Source organism: Humulus lupulus, chromosome X, assembly GCF_963169125.1.
Source record: "Humulus lupulus chromosome X, drHumLupu1.1, whole genome shotgun sequence".
NCBI classification, from domain to species: domain Eukaryota; kingdom Viridiplantae; phylum Streptophyta; class Magnoliopsida; order Rosales; family Cannabaceae; genus Humulus; species Humulus lupulus.
Genome location: NC_084802.1, coordinates 189,865,619 through 189,875,880, shown reverse-complemented (window position 1 = coordinate 189,875,880; position 10,262 = coordinate 189,865,619).

The window sequence follows — 10,262 nt, the reverse complement described above, 5'->3', positions numbered from 1 at the left end:
AAGCTTCATTATTCTCTCAAGGAGCCTAATTACTTCTCTAATGACTGCCACATGTCCGATGATGAAATCACGGACAACATTCCCCCCCCCCCCCCCCAAAGTCTTCACTTGTCTTCGGACAATGGAGACTTAATCTTAGAGGAGTAATTTCAAGGGTCCTCCAAAGGTGGCTCTTGAGCTCTTCATGACGTCATATTCGAAGAAGCAGAACCACGTGTTGAATCTCCATTGTTGGGCCCATCAATCGGTGCAATTAATGAAGAGTTTGTTCCACTCCCAAGACGTCCAATCCGTACCCGAAGCATCCTTTCGCCCTGTATCCGAGGCTACCTTTTCCCACGCTAATAATCACAATTCGTGCCTTGATTGTAACGCCCCAACTCCTGGGACCGTTACGGTGTGCCTTGTAAACAGTGCTAAACTCGCTAATCGAGTCATTTGGCCAAAACGTGATCTAAGTATGATTAGTGGTTTAGGGTTTAAACACTTTGGTTATGATGTAACGTTTCATTAGAACGTTTAATATATACATTGGGATCCCAAAAAAAATATAAATTTCAGAGTTTATTACAGAAAATATTTACTACAGGCCGTTCTAAGCGGCAAAACAGGGTTCAACCCTAAATCCACTTTAAACCTCGGCCGTGGCGGTCGAGCAGCTGCGTATGTACACGTCATCACCTAAGCTCTCCAACTCAAGGATGGTCCAGCTTCCTCTTGCCTTTACCTGCACCACATAGCACCCGTGAGCCGAAGCCCAGCAAGAAAACATAACACTTTTCATAAACATTATCAAATGATTATCATTATAATCACACTGATCATAAAGCTTTCAAACCAATGGGTGAACATCACATGATTCTAGCGGGAGAGTGGCTGTTAAGTAAGCCACTAGCCTCCAAGCTCTCTTTTCTAGCGGGAGAGTGGTTGTTAGGTAAGCCACTAGCCTCCAAGCTCTTTTTCCTAGCGGGAGAGTGGCTGTTAGGTAAGCCACTAGCCTCCAAGCTCTTTTTCCTAGCGGGAGAGTGGCTGTTAGGTAAGCCACTAGCCTCCAAGCTCTCTTTTCATTCATCGACCCTCAGGGTCGGTTAGGCATTAATGCTCCTTGAGTCATTCAATGCTAGTAGTCGATTAGATCTAATCTCTGTTGGCTTGCGTGATTCAGGCTAAGGCCGTTCTGACAAATAAGTCAGCGCTACCTGACCTGTGTCCAGTATCACTGCCGAACCTGACTAATGAGTCACAGCTTCACAGTTAACACTAACACTTTTGTCGATTCTGAATAATTAGTCAGTACCATACACAAGTAAGCAATGCTATCAATATGTATCATATGCCAGTTATTCAAGAATAGGGCATTCATCATGCTTACTAAACAGTTTCTAGCATAATCATGATCATGCACAAACTCAGAGACTCAAGCTCTGGCCAATCTCATATTCATCATTCATGGCATGCCCTAATCACATGTTTCTCGTGCATTACATGCATCACACTTAATCATCCAGCATGCCTCAACAATAGTCATATGCAAATGGGCAAGATTGCCAAGCATTCATTATGCTATCAACATTTACATTTAAACATCTAACATGCATCATTAATAACCATGCATGTCATACTCAATAATCCACCAACATGCTTCAATGATAACCATGCATGTCACATAAACACAGGGTGCAGTTTTCTTACCTCAGATTCGAGCTAGTACCGATATAAGAACGATCCTTGAGAACGATCAACCTTTAAACCCTTAGCGGTCACCTAATTATAACCAAATATGGAACACCATTAATAACATGATAATCAAAGGTTCCACACCAATATCTAGCCCTCAAGAGATCAATCCAAACCAATCCAAGTAGTAGGGACACTCCCGAGGCCCATAGTTAAGTTCCCGGGGTCAAAACGAGCAAACGGGATGAAAACAGGGCAAGGGCTGCGGCCCTAGCACCTTGGGCCGCGGCCCCCAGGGTTCTCTGAGGCTAGGGCCGCGGCCCGAGCCGCGGCGCCCAGCAAGGCCAATTTCCTGACACCTGCTTCTTCGAACTAGGGCCGCGGCCCCCAACCCTGGGCCATTCCCAAACGCGTTTTAAACACTCCAAATCTTCCAAAAACATACCCAAACATTCCCCAATCATCAAATCAAAGTTCCCAAGCTTCCCAATACTCCAAAACCCTCAAAACCCAAAGCTCAAACCAACCAAAAACTCAGCAATTAACAAAGTCCAATTCTAAGCTTAAAAACTTTAAAAAAACTTAAAACTTCAAACTTAGATTACCTTTGATTGGGTTGTTTCTCGTCAAATCCTTCGGTTAAGAAGCTTCTAATCTTTCCTAGGATCGCTATGCCTCGACCCTCACTTGATTCCGACTCCTAGAACTTAAGATTTCCTCAAAAATGCTCGAACAGTAAAACAAACTGTTTTGAGAGAGAACGAGATTCCGACTTCTAACGTACGTTCTTATCTGTCAAGCTACTTCAAGCTTAAGTAACCTCAAATAAAAGCTAGTGCTCGGGGTCCCGAAAACACCCCCGGGGACACTATAGTCAAAACTTCTAGAATTTCACCCTGATCTCAAATATTCCCAATCTATCACCAAATAAACATTCCTATTACCCCAAATTTGACCCCGTTATGACAAAATCGCTAACTCATAATCTAAGATCGTCTCATGTCACATAGCTCGAATATATCTCCATAATAATGAAATCTCATTCACAAATTACAATATGCACCCAATAGGCCAAATTACCAAAATGCCCTTATCATTATAAGTACACCCATATGCATGCATTTATCATCATATAATAATATAATTCACATTAACATGCATATATTCATTTTATAACATATTAAATCAATTATGGCCATCTCGGCCTCCTAATCAAGGTCCTAAACCTTATTAGGAAATTTGGGGCATTACATTGATAATCGTGACCGTTGGATCACGCTCGATGCCTACCTTGTAGGTGATCAACAATCGCAGTGGAGTTGCTTCCACCCCAAGTTCTTCGAGTATAAAACTCAAGTATCGCCCCTCACACAGTCACCTTGGTTATTTGAAATTTGAAAAGTATCAGAGCTCTCAAACTCGTCCCAAAGTTTTACCACTTCTAGAACCTGAAACCCTCACCGACATTTGTGTCTCCGACAACCTGGACGGTTGGAGAGAATCATCATTCTTCTAGTTTAACAACAAGAAGCACTTCCGAGTTCGTATGTGACCCAACATCTATAGGCGCTTCATATCGAGTAAGTAACTTCGGCATGTTCTTGTGTTTTAAGTTCTAGTTTGTCGAGTATGTGGTTGCATGTTTATAACTTTGATGTTTTTGGCATTTAGAGGTCTTTTTTGGCCTCTTTTTAGTCGTTTTAGGCCGATTTTGACGTTTAAAATGGTCACAATAGCCTGTTTCGCGCTCTATGCGTTCTTTTTTCGTGCCTCTGGGCATTCGACCAGAATCTAGAAAATTTCCAGATTCTGACGAGGTTCATGAACTCTGATGATGTTCTTCGGCACCAATCTGTTGGTTCCGAGGACACCCTAGTCCCTTAGCATTCTTTCTCTTCCATTCCCCGTGCAGTAGTCTTAGGGTCTCTCGTTTTGACATGTTTTCCTTCTGGTCAAGGCACTAACTACTTGGTTTTGTTTCAGATGTACGAAGAGCTGCATCACCTCCACCAACAAGGATTTTACTACTTCGACCACGAGATCTTGGAGATGGCTCGGAATGCGAGATGACTCCCCGAGAAGAGGAAGCATAAGGATGAAGAGCAAAGCAAGGCCCTCATAGTGAGGGAAGGCAACGCTTTGGCGACACAAAGGCCAGTCCGAGTTGGCAGATCGGAGGAAGAGGCTAATATGGGTCCCTTGCCAGGGGACAAAATCTATACCACCGACAGCTTCGAGGCAAAGGAGCTCCCGGCTTCGGGGAGCTCTTAACAAGATCCTCTCCCACCACGGAGTGGATACACGAGACATGCTAGTGCACTTGTCCCGGGAGAGTGAGAGGGCGCACGGGAGCATCCACAGCCTCGGAGCGTGGAGCGCCTCTCACCTCCAAACGAGAGCCACACTACCGCTCCCCCACTACTATGCTGACTTTTTGAAGTTTGTTGGCATAGCTCCCCTCCAGCTATCCCCGAATGGATTTCGGGTTCTATCAGGGTTGTTCGTTCTGTACACGATGCCCACCTCTTCTCCGAAAAAGAACCTCTACGTCTACAGTTTTCAAGCCTTCTCGAAGAGGGATAATCGAGGCAGATACTATACTTTGATGAAGTATACGTACCCAGGTTTGTTCTACAAGGCTCCGAGTGGCAACGAGAGCGACACTCGGGACTACAAATACCACTTCTTCTAGATAAGTGGCTTCCCCACGCGGACCAATCCCATCCTACTCTTGGACTTCACCAGGGTTAGTAAGTTTAACCTCGAAGCTCGATAAGTTGTCCTCCCCTTGTGGCTAGTCCTTAGGAATTAAGTTTTTTGCAGGTCTTTTCTATCGCACTCCTCACGTGGATGCCTACCACGAGAGGTTCCAAAAGATGCAAACCCTCCTCGACGAGGAGATGAGCCTCACCTTCCTCATCACGGAGGCTCACCTGCGCCAGTACGGACTTCTGCAAGAGGGTCAATGCATAAGCTCCATGAGCTTGTCCAGCTTTTGTGACTCGAAGAAATCACTAAAGGATGCCAGGCTTCATACAGAGTACATGGTGGGGCAGGCGCTCCTTCGATACAACTAGAGGATGCGCAAGGAGCACGTGGAGACAGTGATCACCGTCCAAGACGCTTTCGAGGCCCAAGAGGATGAAGAACTTGAGTTGGAGCTCAAGGCGGGGATAGAGTCATCTTCCATGCCTCGAGGTAAATCCTCCATAGACCTTTATCATGCTAAGCATGTAAGGGAGGGAATTAGTCCCGACCACAAATGGGTTTCTCCATCACTCCTCAAGTGCGGGCAGGTCTCGAAGCGCAAATGGACAGAGGAGGAATTCCAAGATTACCAAGACTTGATCGACGTTTTCCTTCGCCACCCAAAGAGAAAACTCCCACCCTCCACCTGAGGATTTGTGCCTCTGGATGAGGTGACATCCATGCAAGTTGGGTGGTTTTTCCAATACGAGACCAACACCATGTAGAAGATGGACTGACTAATTCGTGAGTTTTCCCACTCCGTTCTTCACCCGGGGGAGCCTTATAGCAGTGGGGCTCTCAAGGAGATTCTGCACACTTGCATCCACGTCATTTTATGCTTTATTATGTCTATCTTTTCTTCCCTCTGAGTACAAACAAGGCCATTTCTTTTGCAGACAACATGGGCATGTCCGACTTCATCTGGGCAAAACGCTAGAGGGTATCGGGGCCCTCTCAAATAGAAGTCCTGAACACACCACGAGTTGATCCTCCGCTACTGGTGGCCCATGCAGCCCCGACATCCTCCGCAACCCCGATGCCTCTTACCCCCCCCCCGGCGGTCCCTACAACCCCGGTTGCTACTCCACTAGTCCACCCCTCAGGACCAGTGGTGTCTGGCGAGGTCATTGACCTAGAGGGATCCCTTGCATGCGATACGTGGACTTCTCGAAAGGGAAAGGAAATTCCTTCTTCCGTGGTGTTTGGCGGTCCTCCACCTAGAACACTTCGCCTCTTTATCTTCCCCGAACACTTCAAAGGGGAAGAGCTGGAGAAGCACAAGCGGGTGGTTAAATACTTCAGTGCTCGTATTAATGAGGGCAATAAGGACTTCAAAGTCCTGGCGGAGTACTTGTGTGAAGACAGGCCGCAGAATTCGCTACCTCCTCTTAGTCGCAAGGAGTTAGAGTCCCTTCTAGCGGGGAGGGTCGGTGATTGGACGACCCCATTGGTAGCGGAGCTTCTCCAGGGATTGGTAGGGACTTTCTGTGAGATTCCATTCACAGCTTCACCCGTTGTGGCAGTGATAATGAAATATCACTCCTCGCCACTTGTTGTTTCATCGCTCTGCAAGTAAGCTACCTTCAATTTTTCCAAGTTCTCTTTTTTAGCCGCGTCTTCCCTTGTAACTAATGACTTTTGTCGTGTAGACCGCGACATCCTTTCAAAGACTCGGAGACGTCATCATGACGAGGTCCTTCAAGCTCCAGGAGCTCAAGGAAACCTTAGTTCCCCTGTAGAAGCACTCACGACTCCAGAAGGCCATGGAGGACGAGAAGATTCGCACCTCCAAGCTAGAGAACTAGCTGGCCATAGAGCGGTCCAAGTTGCAGACACTCGAGGATACTTCCTCAAAGTCGCTAGAGGATGCGGCGGGCCGAACCCAAGCCGTGGAAGAGGCCACCCGTAAGATGGCAGAAGATCACGTGGCAACTCGAGAGGAAATTCACATCGCCCCCGAGGAGTCCTCCAAGTAGTTGGCGGATTCCACCAAGGCCTGAGAAGAGGTTGTGCAGGTGGCTTCATGAGCCAAGGTAGCTGCCAAGGACATCGAGTGCCTGAAAATTCAAGCCAAGGATCTAAAGTGTCAAACTGATGATCTGAAGCATAAAAATGAGGAGCTGACCAAGGAACTCAACATTATGGTCAAGGACACCATCTACGTTGCATGGCAAAGAAACAAGGAGATGGACCTAACCTTCACGAGGGAGCCCAACATAAGGATGCTGCTCGAAGAGCATCTTTGGGCAGACAAGGCCAGAGAGGTCGCGGCAGCAGGCAGGACTCCTGAAGTCGATCCCATGATCGAACTCGTAACAAAGGTTCCTTTGGGTGAGTAGGCCCTTATAATTTTTTATTTTCTTTTGAGGCCTATGTGCCATTCACTTTTGGGGTACAAACAAGTTTATCACTCGAGCCCCCGAGCGCAATTGTAAATACTTTGCTCTTTGTGAATGGCTTTTGCTTGCACTATTTCTTTGCCTTCATTGCTTTATTACTAACATATTTAATGTTTAGTAATTATGCAATTTGGTATTACAAATTAGACAAGGTTTTAAAATCAAACTCAAACATAACTTAACGCCACGAGAATTTTATACCTTTATTTGTCCACTACTTGTGGGCCTTAGTCTTCGGGACTTAGCACTTTACTTCCCTAGTTGATTCAACTAGGGACTTATGCTCGAGTTCTGGTGACTCTTCGACTAACCTAGTATTATGACCCTTTTAGGCACTTAGTGTTGTTCCCCAAGCTCGTTGTCCTTGGGAGTAACTTTAGTGCGTTGTCGAGTAGAAGCACTCGAAGTGTCCTTACACCCACGAGTTCCAATAACTCAAGTCTTAGGAGGTCAATCTTACTTAGGGTTCGAAGATGTAGTGTTACTCTTTAGGCGCATTGTAACGCCCTGGATAGCCAAGACTGTTACACTGTGTGTTTTAAATAGTGTTAGATTCTCTAAACGAGTCTCTTGGACATAAACGTGTAACTAGACGTGATTAACGGTTTACGGTTAAAAAATTTGGTCAAAAGGAATAACCAATTCATTAAAATGTTTATGTTCATACATGGGATCCCAAAATAACGTTTAAAAGGCTAATTATAATTCAAAAGTTACAACTAGCTGGCCTAAGCAGAAAAATAGGGCTTGGCCCTAGTTCCTTTGAGAAACCTCAGTCGTGGTGGTCGAGCAGCTGCATATGTACACATCGCCATCGAAGCTCTCCAACTCATGGCTGGTCTAGCTTCCCTTTCCCCTTACCTGCACCACATAGCACCCGTGAGCCAAGGCTCAACAAGAAAACGTAAACATGCTCATAAGCAGTTAATAACATATTACACCCTTGTCTCAAAATTTCCTTGGCGAGGTTCTGCCCCCAGCGTGGTCCCCGGAAAAGCCTTCATGTACTTCTCGAAGTATAGGCTAGCCTCTTTCTTGGACACACACCGGAGAAGGGGCAATGAAAATCCTTGCCTGTCCAGCTTGTTGTCCATGATCACGTACCGAGGCACTTGGTAAAGAAGCTTCCAAGCTTCTTCCTTGTCCTGTGATAACTCTCCAGAGACGAGGTACTTCATAATAGGCTTCATCCAACCATCTTGAGGTTGGACTACCTCCACCTCCTCGGAAGCTGAGATCCTAGTGGCGGTAAGTAGTCAATCGAGACCACGTTGATTAACTCAGCATCCTCAATGGTAGCGAGCTTGGCCAGAGCATCGACATTAGAGTTCTATTCCCTCGGCACTTTTCAGATGCAAAATCTCTTGAAGTTGTGCAACATTCCTAGGCCTTTGCTAAATATGCAACCATATTTGTCCCTCGGGCCTGGTATTCTCAGAGGACCTAATTCACTACGAGTTGAGAATCACTAAAAATCTCAAGGCTCTCAACCTTGAGCTCTAGGGCCACTCAAAGTCCAGAAATAAGGGCCTCGTACTTAGCCTCTATAACGTCCCAAATTCGCTAATAAGGCTTAGTGCCTCGATTAGTGTGCTGAGAGGGCATAAATGGATTAATATGTGAATTTAATTGAATATATCTGTGATGATGTGGTATATATGAGTTATATTGTGATATGAATACTTATGCATGTTTGTGTGTATTAAATATGCATATATGCTCGTTTTACTTAATAAGGGCTTTTTTTTTATTTATTTTGACTCATTGAGGGTATAATTGTAATTATATGTGTAATGTGATTGAGACCACATTATTATATGGATATATTTGCAATATTCGGCACGAGGTGATCCTAGTGTGTGAGTTAGGGAAAAATTTACATCAGGGTCAAATACCCAGCTCGGGGTGAGCCTAGGGGTATTTTAGTAATTTGGCACATTGTTGGGGTTTATTGGGTAATGGGAGGTTATTTGGGGATTATTTGGGAAATTATATGTGTAATGTGATTGAGACCACATTATTATGTGAATATGATTGAGATATTCAGCACGAGGTGATCCTAGTGTGTGAGTTAGCAAAAAAGTTATAACGGGGTCAAATACCCAGCTAGGGGTGAGCCTAGGGGTATTTTAGTAATCTAGCACATTGTTGGGGTTTATCAGGTATTGGGAAGTTATTTGGTGATTATTTGGGTATGTCAGGGCTAATTGGAAATTTATAGTGTTATTGGAGGTTTAGTGGGAAGTAGTGGAAAAATGATTGAATTGCCCTTGGAGGTTACCTTGAAGGTTAAGAGTGTGTAGGGGAAAATTGGTCATTTGACCACATAATTGGAGTAAGAGGCAACCCTTTGCTGAGGGTTTAGTCAATCACGTATAACATTAGCCCTTTCTCTCTTCTTCTAAGTTTTCTCTCAACATAGGCTAAGCATCTCAAGCTAGAGAGTGTGGAATTCTTGTAACTTTCAATCTAGTGGTGATTTGAGTTGGAATTGAGGCTGTGGTTGAGGACTGGAGGTAGCTAGGAGTACCAGAAGCTAAGGGGATTCGAATTTTGCTGAGGGATTCAGAGGGATAAGTCCATTCCTTGTTATTTTCTTTAATGTTCTTGATAGGTTTGAGTTTTTAGGACCTTAAGTTGTAATTGATGTGTTTTAGAGATATGGGTTGTTATTTATTGTGTATCTGAATTGCTGGAATAGTTTGGGTGGTCAATTTGGGGTGGAAACTGAGTTTTGAGGGTTTTGGGAGAGATTGTGATTTCTGAAATCGCTAACTTTTCTGGGTTCACGAGGTTGCGCTCCTAGAGTGTCGCGACCCGCATGAACTCAGGGGCTAGGGGTGGTTCTCTAAATCGCCTTAACACCGAGGTGCTGGGTGGGCTGCGATGCGACGCGTGTCTAGGGAAATAAGGGCTAGTGCTCTCTGACTTGTAGAGAGTCCCGACGCTTGTGAGGGGAGCCGCGACTCAAATTAGGGATTTTGGCCACATAGGGTTTTTAAGCATGAAAACTCAAACCTAAAGGCTCGAGAATGATTCTACTACCCGGTTTAGTAGAATTCGAGGTCCCGGAGGCTAGGAATTATTCTTGAAGCTTTTAATTAGTTTAGTTCTTGAAGATTACATGTTATTATGTTGTGACTAGGTTATACCATTAGGGCTCGGGAGTAAGGATCGTGCTCGAGATCGCCATACGCTATCTACTTGGGACTAGAGGTAAGACAAATGCACCTTGGTTGTAATTAGGGCTTGGGCCCCCGTTAATGGATATGACTATAATTATGCATGTGATTACTTAATTAGGCATGCTTGTATATGCTATATCTGATAGTGTGTTAGGAAAAATGTATGTTTGATTATGCCTGATCTGAAAGCTCAGCCTAAGAGAACCAGGATCGACAATAAGCGTGCGGAATGCAGGCCGTTTTGGCTAGGGAA